Here is an 11,757-nt window from a genome sequence, read left to right as displayed (position 1 = left end):
TAAGAAGTCAATACATGATAAAGACTTATCAAAGTTAGGTCACATTCTTGAATTGTTATTAGCATACCGACATGTAGAAATGTGTTTCAGTTGATCAATTGACAAATGATGTTTAAATAGTAAGGTAATAAATGCTAAATGAAATACATCTGCACTTTTTATTGAGTTTAACGAAGAGTTGTGTAAATTTATGATTATAGATTCCATACACAGCAATATATTTGAATTTTGACCATTAATTCATGCCTTGAATTGTGACCTAAACGTGGTGGAGAACAAATATATGTCTATTCATAGATTCCATATATAAGATGAACTGTGACCAACTCTTGACATGCTATTTTAATTGATATGTGATCTGTTCTTGACATATGCCATGGCAAACTAAAACTGTGACCAAAAGCACAACCAAATCATTGGCCAGATACATGACCTGTTATTTACAAATGGCATGGCAGACTACAACTGTGACAAAAATCGAAACCACGTGACCAAAAGCAGAACTACAACATACCATGAACTGTGACCTAATTTTCGATGTACAATTAGACCCGTGACCTGATTCTTGGCATGAAATGTTAAGAGTGCTAAATCCATGATCTGCTACGCATATGCTATGTGACTTATTATTGACATATTTCATGTCAAACTGAAACTCCGACCAAAAACAATGCTAAATCTGTGACCTGGTACTGTGACCTAATTTTCGGTCACAAATAGTCCTGTGAGCTGATCTTGGCATGATATGTTATGAGTGTTAAATCTGTGATCTGCTATGCATATGATATGTGACCTGTTATTTACATATGTCATGTCAAACCGAAACTCCAACCAAAAGCAATAGTAAATCTGGGACTTGGTACTGTGACCTAATTTCCGATGTACAATTCGACCTGTGACCTAATCTTTGCATCATATGTTATGAGTGCTAAATCCGTGACCTACTATGCATATCATATGTGACATGTTATTGACATATGTCATTTATTTACACATAGCATTGCAAAATAAATCTGTGACCAAAAGCACAACTGTGTATCCAAGCAACAACATATTAACAGCTGAAGGTTGGGGCACCCATGTATTGCAAAAGCATATTCACATCCATATGACAGTATCGAGTACAAACACCTCCACTGCTTAAAAGAAATGTAAAAAGCTACCAACTGAAGCATAAAACTCATTTACAAATGTTTTCATATTTGTCATTCTATTACAATCCCCTCCCCTTTAAAAGCCTGCCTCGCCTTCTTCACATAAGGTTCTCGGTGTTTGTAGAGTAGTAAGGCAATATCAAGTTTACATTTTGCAGCATCGAACTGATGGAGAATAGCACATCTGCCATCACGGAGGATATACAATGCATACAATATCACAAACACCCCACAGTGATGACTGTAAAAGAACACAATATAGTATGTTATGAATTAATTAATTTACAAGTTATACTGCTGTAGTCGGTCACATACTTACCCATTCGTCTGCTGAGGTAGGCTACTGTTAATGGTCATCTTCATTTGCTTGCATTCAGATTCGTTGTAATTGGGGTCTTTTTTCGAAATTCCCAACGCTTTCATAAGAACAGGCAATACCTTCACATAAGACTCAATACCTTCCAGCACCTTTCAATCACGATAAGTTTTTCCAACTGAATTGAACAGCATCAAAGTATGGCTTCTAAATTCTACCAGACCTAGCATCCATTGAGCTTTATTCGTGGGTAGGAGTGGCATGAACACATAGTCTACATCGGCCCAAGATATGCTTGGGATATTAGGTGACCTGTGATAGCCTTAATCAAGTTGCTCTCCGATAACAGAACTTGAGGGTCTTTTTGGAAAGCGGGAAATATATCTTTTATCTTGTTCCGGAACCAAGAGTCTGTCGTTGTAACTCTAAACTTTACTTTCCCAAATTTTGCTACCTGGCGAATATAGTAGAAGCATGCATCCATATGTTGTTTGAACATGAAGGACACAGTTAAGTACAACATTAAAAAATTATGACTCTATGACAGTGGGCAGCTCAACGGTATGTGCATGGTGTTGTATGAGGTTCTTAATGTTGTGTAACTGGTTATCAAGGAAATGTGTAGTGAACAAATACATAAGCGTTACTATACCGAACCGCTTAAAGACGTTTCAGCATCTATCAGCTGGTAGAACCATGTCTTGTGACCGACTGGGTATAAGCCAATACTAAAGGCTGGTTTGATTTGGTCATCGTGCTCATTAAACTTTTTCCTGTTGCCAAAAGTTGACCTTCAAGATACTGTGACTGTGTGACCAGTGTATTTGAAAATATAAGAAAAAATATACATGCCTGTTTTTGGGTTTATACCCTCTCTGAAACCAACCCAAGAATGCTGATTTATCAGCTTCTTCAACATGATTTTTATAATTTCCAAATACAATAACATTACCGTCATGCCGCGATACCTTTTCTTCCCCGACAACAAATGGAGACAGCAGTATCCTCGCAGGCCTTGAAACCCACTTAACTGGTAATTCAGAAGCCGGTTTAGGAGTTGGTGATCCCTGTGAATTGTAAAAGGTCACATTTAGTTTGTATAAATTCGATGTACACATTGTGTTACTAGCAGATTACACCAAAAATAAAATAATTTGAATACCTCTTCATCAACATTTTGGGATGCTGTGATCATATCAGATATGACAACATCTACCTGCTTTTGGATTTCTGCAGACTGCAAATCATCTGGTTATATGTATCCGATACCCAGGTCAAATGATGGCGGTTCAAGACTACATGGAAGGGCAACATCTTCAGTTGGGTCGACCTTCTCCTTCCCTTTCCTGTCGACAACAGGTTGCAGTTTTTCCACCTGTATGTGAAATTGGAGAATTCGAGACATAAAAATTGTAACTATGGTCAGTGAAAGATATATTGAACATATTATGTACCTACCTCGTCGATCTTCTCGAATCCTTCGACAGCATGACTTTCTTCACATCCAACTACAGCAGCTTCCGTGTCTTCGTACTCATTAACTGGACAACCTTTCCTATCATTAAATCGCTTTAATATCTCATCCATTGAGCTTGAGAACATTGCAGTCACGGATTCAGACAGGAATTGCATGTTCGTCCTAATCTCGGTCATGTCATGTTTTAACTGTCCTTGCATTAGGATGATTTTAGATATCTTTTTTGCCTGATCAGAGTTGAGGCTCGACATCTGTGACTTAATGACGTCCATCTCCAGGGTTAATACTTTATTCTGTGACTTAAGTTTTGATATTTGCACATTCAAATCGTGAAGCACCTGTAAACATGATTAAGATAAATAGTTATATGTGACCTTCAAAAAGATGCCTGTGACCATGAGAAGTGAATTGTGACCAGTACTAAGTGAACTGTGACTAATACTAAGTGAACTGTGACCGCAATTTGAAAACATTTGAATAGAAATAAAAATAATTTTACAGCACTACCTTGAATCCCATGATGTTGTTCTTCATTTGGAGAATGTTGGGGATCTGAAGGGCCTTCATCAGCACGGGGTGTTTCTTGATGGGATATCACCTCACATCGTCGTAGAGGATCCACAAAATTGTCATCATCATCTATAATGTGAGCCTGTCTAACACCAGTGTCCGTTACCAAAGGCACTGATTCATCACTCATGTGTGAAGGGTTAACAGACTTTCCCTTCCTGCTTTCCTTTCGGCGGCTGCCCCAAGAAAACTCTGGTTGAATTGTTTTGTTATGTTGTATGCCATCCATGTATGGTATTGCCATTTCAGCTTCAGTAGGCACTAGGTCACATATTTCAATCTGCATTGCATTACAGTAAAGATTAGAGAACAATAAGTTTACCATATCTTCCACTATCAACAGAATATGGATTACTGAAACATTACATTAGGCTTGTTGAAGCAGCCCAGTTCCTCCAACTTAGATGCAGAAGGTTACTCGTTTGCGTTCCAGTATTGATTCGAAGGTGCGTCCTCGATACCCTTGTGACAATAACTTCATCTAGGTCAGGGAAGGTTTCGTAGATCCATGCTTCAAAGGCTACCAACATACCTCGTAGCCTATAATGTGCGGTTTGTCGACTTAATGCATCTTTCAAAGATGAAGGGAAGTCCTCAACAAGCGTGACTAAGTAATAGTCGACCACTTTCTTATAATCTCTAGGAAATAAGTATGCAGTAATGAAGTACAGGATACCAATGAGTGCAACATCATGTTCCGAGAGAGTTTCAACCAGATCCAGGTCAGGCATTTGGTAAGCAGATATGAACCTGGATTTCACATCTTCATGTGTCACGGTATCCACTTGAGAAAAGTACTTATTCTTCAGTTGTGATTGTCTACTTTCAAAAATGCCCATGTCACTATCGCCAGAACATCTCAACCCCGTGACTATGCAAAACTCGGATATAGAGAATCTAACATAATGCCTAGCAACTAAAGACCACATCTCTTCAGGATTAGGTTGGTAGACCTGCCGTAAGAGGAAGTAGTGAATTAATTGCGGTTATATCACAATTTCATGGCAGTGGAGAAAATGAGCAAAGCATGTTCCCCTTATAATGAGCTTATGTCGGTTAGATAATTTTGCTTGAATATTTGAAAACACACCCTTGCTGACCGATGTTGTAATCTTGCCTGGGAACCATCGTTCCTTCGATATGATAAATTGTCAATCCTGCACAAAATAGTTTAGAAAGACCCAATGTTAAGTAAATATAGGGAAATCACACACAATTAGATGTATGCAATCGTGCACTTTGGCTACAGATATATTAACATTGTTGTATAACCAGAAATAATATGGTTACAGGCATGTGTAATGCTATGAATCCAGGCGTCATATTCACAACAAAACTTAGTCACAGACGATTATCATGGTCACATGCCATAAGTATCATGTTCTATATTCAACTGAATGAGGTCACATAGGTATGCATTGTTATGCAATAAAGCCAGATAACTGTTGTCAAATCATGATACAAACCAATTACAGTCATACATTTTTGTTGTACATTCAAGCCACAAACCATGTAAGCCACAGTCACAGATTGACATCTTCGTCAATATAGACATTGTTGTTCATAATGCATACAGTCACAGATGTATAAATAAATATTGTCAACAATCAGGCCACATGCAACAATCAGGTGAATCATTAAAAGCCACACATTCATAATTCCTTTGTCACATATTGACATCTTGGTCACATATAGATAATGGCGAGGTCACAGACAATTGATCAATTGACAAATAACGTACTTTCTTATGTACTTTGTTTGTAGTGCTATATACTTTGTTGTGCATTCAAACCACACTCCATATAAGCAACAGTCACAGTTTGACATCTTGGTCAATGTAGGCATTGTTGTTCATAATGAATATAGTCTCAGATGTATAAATCAGAAACGTCAATAATCAGGCCACATGCAACAATCAGGTGAATCATTAGAGGCCACACATTCATAGCTCCCTCGGTCACATATCGGCATCTTGGTCACATATTGATAATGGTGAGGTCACAGACATAATTTTTGTTATGTAATTGAGCGACATTTCAGGAGAAATCTAGGTCACACCCAATATTGGTACCAAGAACCCTAATCTAACGATTACAGCCGATTAAATGTTGGAAAAATTAGATAAGACTTTAATGCTTCTAATCCATGAATTCCATCACCATGTTTGCCAATAAAATCATAACAACTAACACCTAAAATTATAATTACCTTTTTCGAGTGCAATTTCTTCGCGGTCAGAGACGCCGGTTGCTTATTAGTGGTGTTTCTTTGGGGTTAACCACGGATTTCCTCTTACTTCTACGTTCGGATGTATCTTAGACATTGATAACCAACTTCACGGCCTTCGACTTCTCCATTTCAGATGTCCACAGAGATTTGGGCGAAAACGGCGGAGTGTATTATCCACTGCTTGATGTGGCCGGATGTGGCTTGTATTCTAAGTTGCCGGAAGTGAGATCAATGAACGGTGTAGACGATTGAGAGAGTGGGAGATAGATGAAAAGGCGAAATTTCGGCACTTGGGAGGAAACGTGTAGAGGATTGAGAGATTGGGAGCAAGAGAGTGAAAGATAGATGAAATGGTTTATTATAGAAGTTATTATAATTAAAATACTATTTACAATAGAATATAAATAGAAGGACTTGTACCAAATCAAAGATGAGTAATTCGAATGCAACTCAATTCAAAGTTGGGTGACCTATAGTGCATTTAACCAGACCTATATACATATTTATTTTTTAATTAATATTTTACAAAATCTTTTTAATTTCGTTACTTCTAGTTTTGTCATCTTTTTGTATTCATTCCTACTTCACCATTTCCCTTGATATTACGATATCTCCTTTGTTCAATTCAATGGCAGAAGATTGATTGGTTGTGATCGAGTGCTTAGGGGTTTAGCGTTAACGGCATTTGGTAAATCTTTAGTGAGAAAATGAATTAGGACAACATGTGCGGAAGCACGTTGGATATTAAATTTGATGATGTGGTTTAGCATCTCCTTCATATGAATGTGAGCATATGACGTTAAAAAAATAAAAATAAAAAATAAAACACAAGGGATTTGAGAGCAGGGCCAGCATATATAAGAACGAAATAAGTACATGCATTTTGGCATGAGAACTTGAAGATGCTGCCTTTTATCATCATGAGCGTGAAAATGGATCATCGTATCTATTGAAACAGTTTTGGATTTACATCTGGTTGGACTAATGATGCAGCAAATTCAAAACTTAACATGCAGAATTACTCCAACTTAAGTTGTAGTACAAGATTTGACGAGCTTCAATGCTTCTTACATTGTCACTTAGTTATTCGCCTCAACTCTACTCACGAATTATGGTTCATAAATTTGGTTTAAGAAATCGCCTTGCAGTGAAAAAACCACGTCCAAGGACATCATGAGAGTTTTACTAGGTAAATGGAATCATTAGTCATATTTTCTGTAAAATGAGGATATTAAAGACGGAATAAAAAAGTTTTCAGTTTCTTGTTGAATATTGTTTATTGCAGCTTAATCTGTGGTGATTGTTCTCTAAAATCCAAATGATGATCAACAAATGCAGGCTGCACAGTGAGGTATAATTAGGAGTTAGGACAACCACATAAAAGCACCATTCAAAGTGAGTTACTTCTAAGTAATTTTTTTGTTGGAAAAAGTAAAAGTAACTTTTTCCTTTATTAAGAGAGAGAAACATCTAAGACTACTTATTTCCACAAGGAACCAGCTGCATCTTTCAGTAGAGCTAGCAGTGAACGGAAATCATGTCCCAGTCCCCAAATTTATTGAGAAAATGGCTTTGTTTTTGCTGCAATAATGAATCAGTTATTAAATAAAACATATTTACCACAATCTGTTAAATTAAGGCCCTGTTTTGGAGCGATTTTTTCACCCAAAAAATTGATTTTTTGACTGTTATTTCACTATTCTAGTCGTTATATTTGACTTCTCCTCTCATAGATGGACCCCAATTTTCTCCTAACGGTCAAAAAATCAATTCTCAAAATCACTCACAAACAGGCTCTAAGGTTCAGGTACTTGTCGTGTACTGACTCCACTAGGAAACAAATAAATGTGACAATCCCTCTTGTAAGAGAATGAAAATGTAAGGAATCAAAAACTGCATGTCTAAATCCAATGCCAAGGTTGGAGAAACAGGACAAAACTCTTCTTTTCAATTGAATTTTCCAAGCCTTAATTAATGCAGTTTATAATTGTTAATGTATGATTAATTTGTGATAATGTCATTTTTTAATCAAAGCGAAACAAACACTAGAAACGACATGGCACTTTGCTTTGGAGCCTCCACATATCATTCTATCTCCAGTAGCAAAAATCAATTTGGTAAACCCAACTAGCAATATATTAAACTGATTTTTTCTCCTTAGGTTATAAATATCTGAAAACCAACGTTCCAAAACCTTTGATTAACAGAATTGATTAAAATAAGGTGCCATTATTTTGTCTCTTCCTCTATTTCCTTATGATTGTATCATTTGTCGAAGCTGTTGCTCATAATTTATACACAATCATGGTTTTTTATGAATGGCATAGGCAACATGACCACCTTATGCCTTAGTGGAATATGTCGGGCCATTTTTGAGATTTTACTATATTGTATTGGCTCATTTTGAAAGTGGATTGGGCATTATCATACACTAATAAGGAAGAAATGAGTGCTAAATTCTCATAAATCACATTGTCGACTAAAGCATACCAATTACCGAATACATTCTACGAGTACTATTTATTACTATAGATAGAATGCGCATAATCTATTCTTTATATCTATATAGTTGAACACCGTTCATGAATAATGATTCAACAGCCTTTAATAAGAGACAGATTTTTAGTTTATACAATTTGTTGATGGCAAAAAATGATAATGCGTGTCTTGATCAACTTAGATAAATTTGAATAATTGAATTCAAGCGTTATAATTCTGGAATTTTGCAATAGTACCGAGAAAATCTTAGTTTGAATCTCCCTCTCATTCAATCTCTGATTCCATGACAAATTTTTCAGTTTTCACTCGATAATCCTCCGTGTGAGGTTTCGTCCATATAATAGGAGTAATTGACCTAATTACATGGCTGTCGCTATACATATGTGGAAAGAGAATCAATTCCTACCAATTTGGTACAGCTAGCATATAAGGTATGTTTTCTAAATTGCTGGCTATCAATTAATTGCCCTTAATGAAAAATGATGCAAGTACTTCACAGCCCCCTGCCAGGTGAGAAAGAGGTGGGGATGGGCCCCACAATTTTTTTTTAACTACATGTGGGGCCCGACCCCAAACAGCGGTCCGCCCTTAATAGTTTGTACAACACATCCAATTGACAATCCCTTTATATAGGCAATAGACTTAGCTTGTTGCCTTAGTGACATCAAGCTACATTGATTCAACCGAAGGTTGTGTGTCACTATATATTCATTTGATGAAATTTGATTGGTTGGTGAATTCGACTAGTGCGGGTCATAATGACACCTAGGCTTTAGACATGGTCCGAAGTAATGATGTCATCCTTTTGAATGGTTGGTTTATGCCATGTTGTTTTTAGGGGGATCACTTCCTTCTTTATGTCACGATAATATTTAGGTACGACGTATATCATAGTTCAACTTCGGCTTCTATCGATGGGTATTGGTCGAGGTGCTGAGCTGACCTATCAAGACCTTTGACATACCGATTCTTTTGACCAAGTCAAGGGGACAGGTCTTATATGATATAACAAAAATAAATAAATAAATAAAAATAAAACCTGAATAGGAACTAAGCAAAGAAATAAAATTATGGACTTCTGAATGATGTATTTTACCTCGGGTTGGAAATATGTAACGAGTTCAGCTATGTCAGTTGGTAGCCAACCTCAGATTAAACCCTTTTCACCTTTATTGTCCTTATTTTATATGCAATGATGATATTTTGAATTTTTTAATGGAGTTTTAACTAGCTACGCATTTGCAGGTAAATCCAAGCTAATAGAGCTTAAAATATCATTAAGCATGTAACGGGTTATTAATTAGGATACGTCCAAAGCAAATAATTGAGGAGAGTTCCCACAAATTACACTTTAGCCTTATGCTTGGATGGACTGGTATAAATAGAGCAACAGATTATTATCATAAGTTCTCAATTTGAACTTCACAAGAAAACCATAAAAACTACTGCAGTAATGGCTGGGTGCGACACAAATAAAACTACCATAGCCTCGAACACCACCAAGAGGTCACAGCAAACAAAATCTAGAGCAACGCGTAGATTTGTTGGCGTGAGGCAAAGGCCTTCGGGGAGATGGGTGGCTGAGATCAAGGACTCGACTCAATGCGTAAGATTGTGGCTTGGAACTTATGATACCCCTGAAGAAGCTGCCCGTGCCTATGATGAAGCAGCTCGTGCCTTACGTGGAGAAAATGCACGAACAAACTTTGCTGCTGTAACTACAAACCATGTTATTTCATCCGAATCAAATGGGAATGGAGCGATATCTGAATCCGACACCAGGCATGGACTGAGTTTTTCTTCCTTGAAAGCTAAGTTGAGCAAGAATTTGCAGAGTATCATGGCCAGGAACTCGGAGAATAAGGTAACCAAGAGTAGAGTAAGCGATCACTTCACTTTTGCTAGTATCTTTCATTTCCGAGGCTATAATCAATATAATCAAAATCCTGCTGATATAAAGAAAATAGAGAAGGCGGTGCAACCAAGCGTCATTGTGCCTCATGTTTCCGATGAGCCCTCTTCGTGGGAGAGTTCGAGCGTCTCGGATTACAGCAACGAATGGGCTAGTTTCTGGCACCATGGAATGGACTCGGATGGATCGGATATGAATGAAGTTTATAATTTTGACGAACTAGGGTTCGGAGATCAAAATATGGGCTGGATTAGTAGTCCAGATGTGATGAGTACTAATGGGAGCGATGAGTCACGAAGCAAAAGGTTTAAGGTTTCTTCCTCAGTCGTCGTTCCACCAACATTTGGCGAATCTCCTGTCCATGGTCATTGGTGAAAACTGCTAGCGGATCGGCATACGGTGAAACAAAAACTGTTCTATTGTAGCCTTCTGTTTAATCCCTGTTCTAGGACTGCAGATGCTTGAAGTGCAAAATGCTTTCTACCAAAGGGTGAAAAGCCAATGCATACTTGTACCTTTCAACTTCTTGAAATTATGTACAGTGAGAGGGGGGGGGTGGGGAAGAGTTCAGCTCAATCAATAAAAGTTTAATAGTTGTTTGCTTTACATGCAATTCCATGATAGATCATTCTTCGTTCAGGTTTGGTTGTGTCATTATTCTATTTTCGAATTAGGCTTAACTAATTGAGTTGCTAATATCCACGCCAAATCTTGTTGGGATTATACTTCTGCTCAAATTGATCATAGAAGACGACCAAAATCTATGTTGTGATAGTAATTAGCACATAATTTTCCAATAAAAATGTTGGGCGCGAAAGCTCCGATACCACTTGTTGATCTCAAATCGAATTGTAAAAAATGAAATTTAATGACAATAGTGAAGTAAACAAGATCAAACCACGAAAAAAAAAGATTTAATTGAAGCCTACAATTATTTCAACAAAAAAATTTGGGTCACCCTAAAATTCTAACAAAAAATGAATTAGAATTTTGGCTTATTCTAAATTCTGTTCCAATCAGGAAACAACAGCAGGTTGAATATTCAAAATGACTAACTGTTCATATACCAGAGAAAGTAACCCCAGTGCTTGAACAGACAAAACAATTGGAATTCTGCATTCAGACAACATAGTTTATACTATAATTCTTTCTAAGCATACTTATTCATCAAGTAGGTAGTTTTGATGTGTAATATCACTTGTATGTCGGTGAAGCACAATGCAATTGGACATTTCATCACCAGAATAATAATGCTGATTTCATCAACATTGATTGAAATCCTAAGTTGGACATGAATGTATACACTATGTCCCTATTTGATAAACATTATTTGAAATTTTTTTTTTTTTACGTGTTCATTTTCAGTCATACGTTCACACAATAAAATATTCTACACATAACAAAATTTAACTTTTCTGTACCCTAAAAATTATTATTCAAAACTTTGATTTTCCCAAATAATGATTGTCAAATAGGGACTATATACACTCCATATATATCTAACACGTGCTATAGGAGCAGTGTGTGGAGTGGTGTCAAACAGACGAGACCGGTGGCTTAAAGAAATGCCCATGACATCCCGGGTTTTGTGGTGGGTCGA

The sequence above is a fragment of the Olea europaea genome, unplaced genomic scaffold (assembly GCF_002742605.1).
Source record: "Olea europaea var. sylvestris unplaced genomic scaffold, O_europaea_v1 scaffold2101, whole genome shotgun sequence".
Classification (NCBI taxonomy): Eukaryota; Viridiplantae; Streptophyta; class Magnoliopsida; order Lamiales; family Oleaceae; genus Olea; species Olea europaea.
This window is presented reverse-complemented; position numbering follows the sequence as displayed.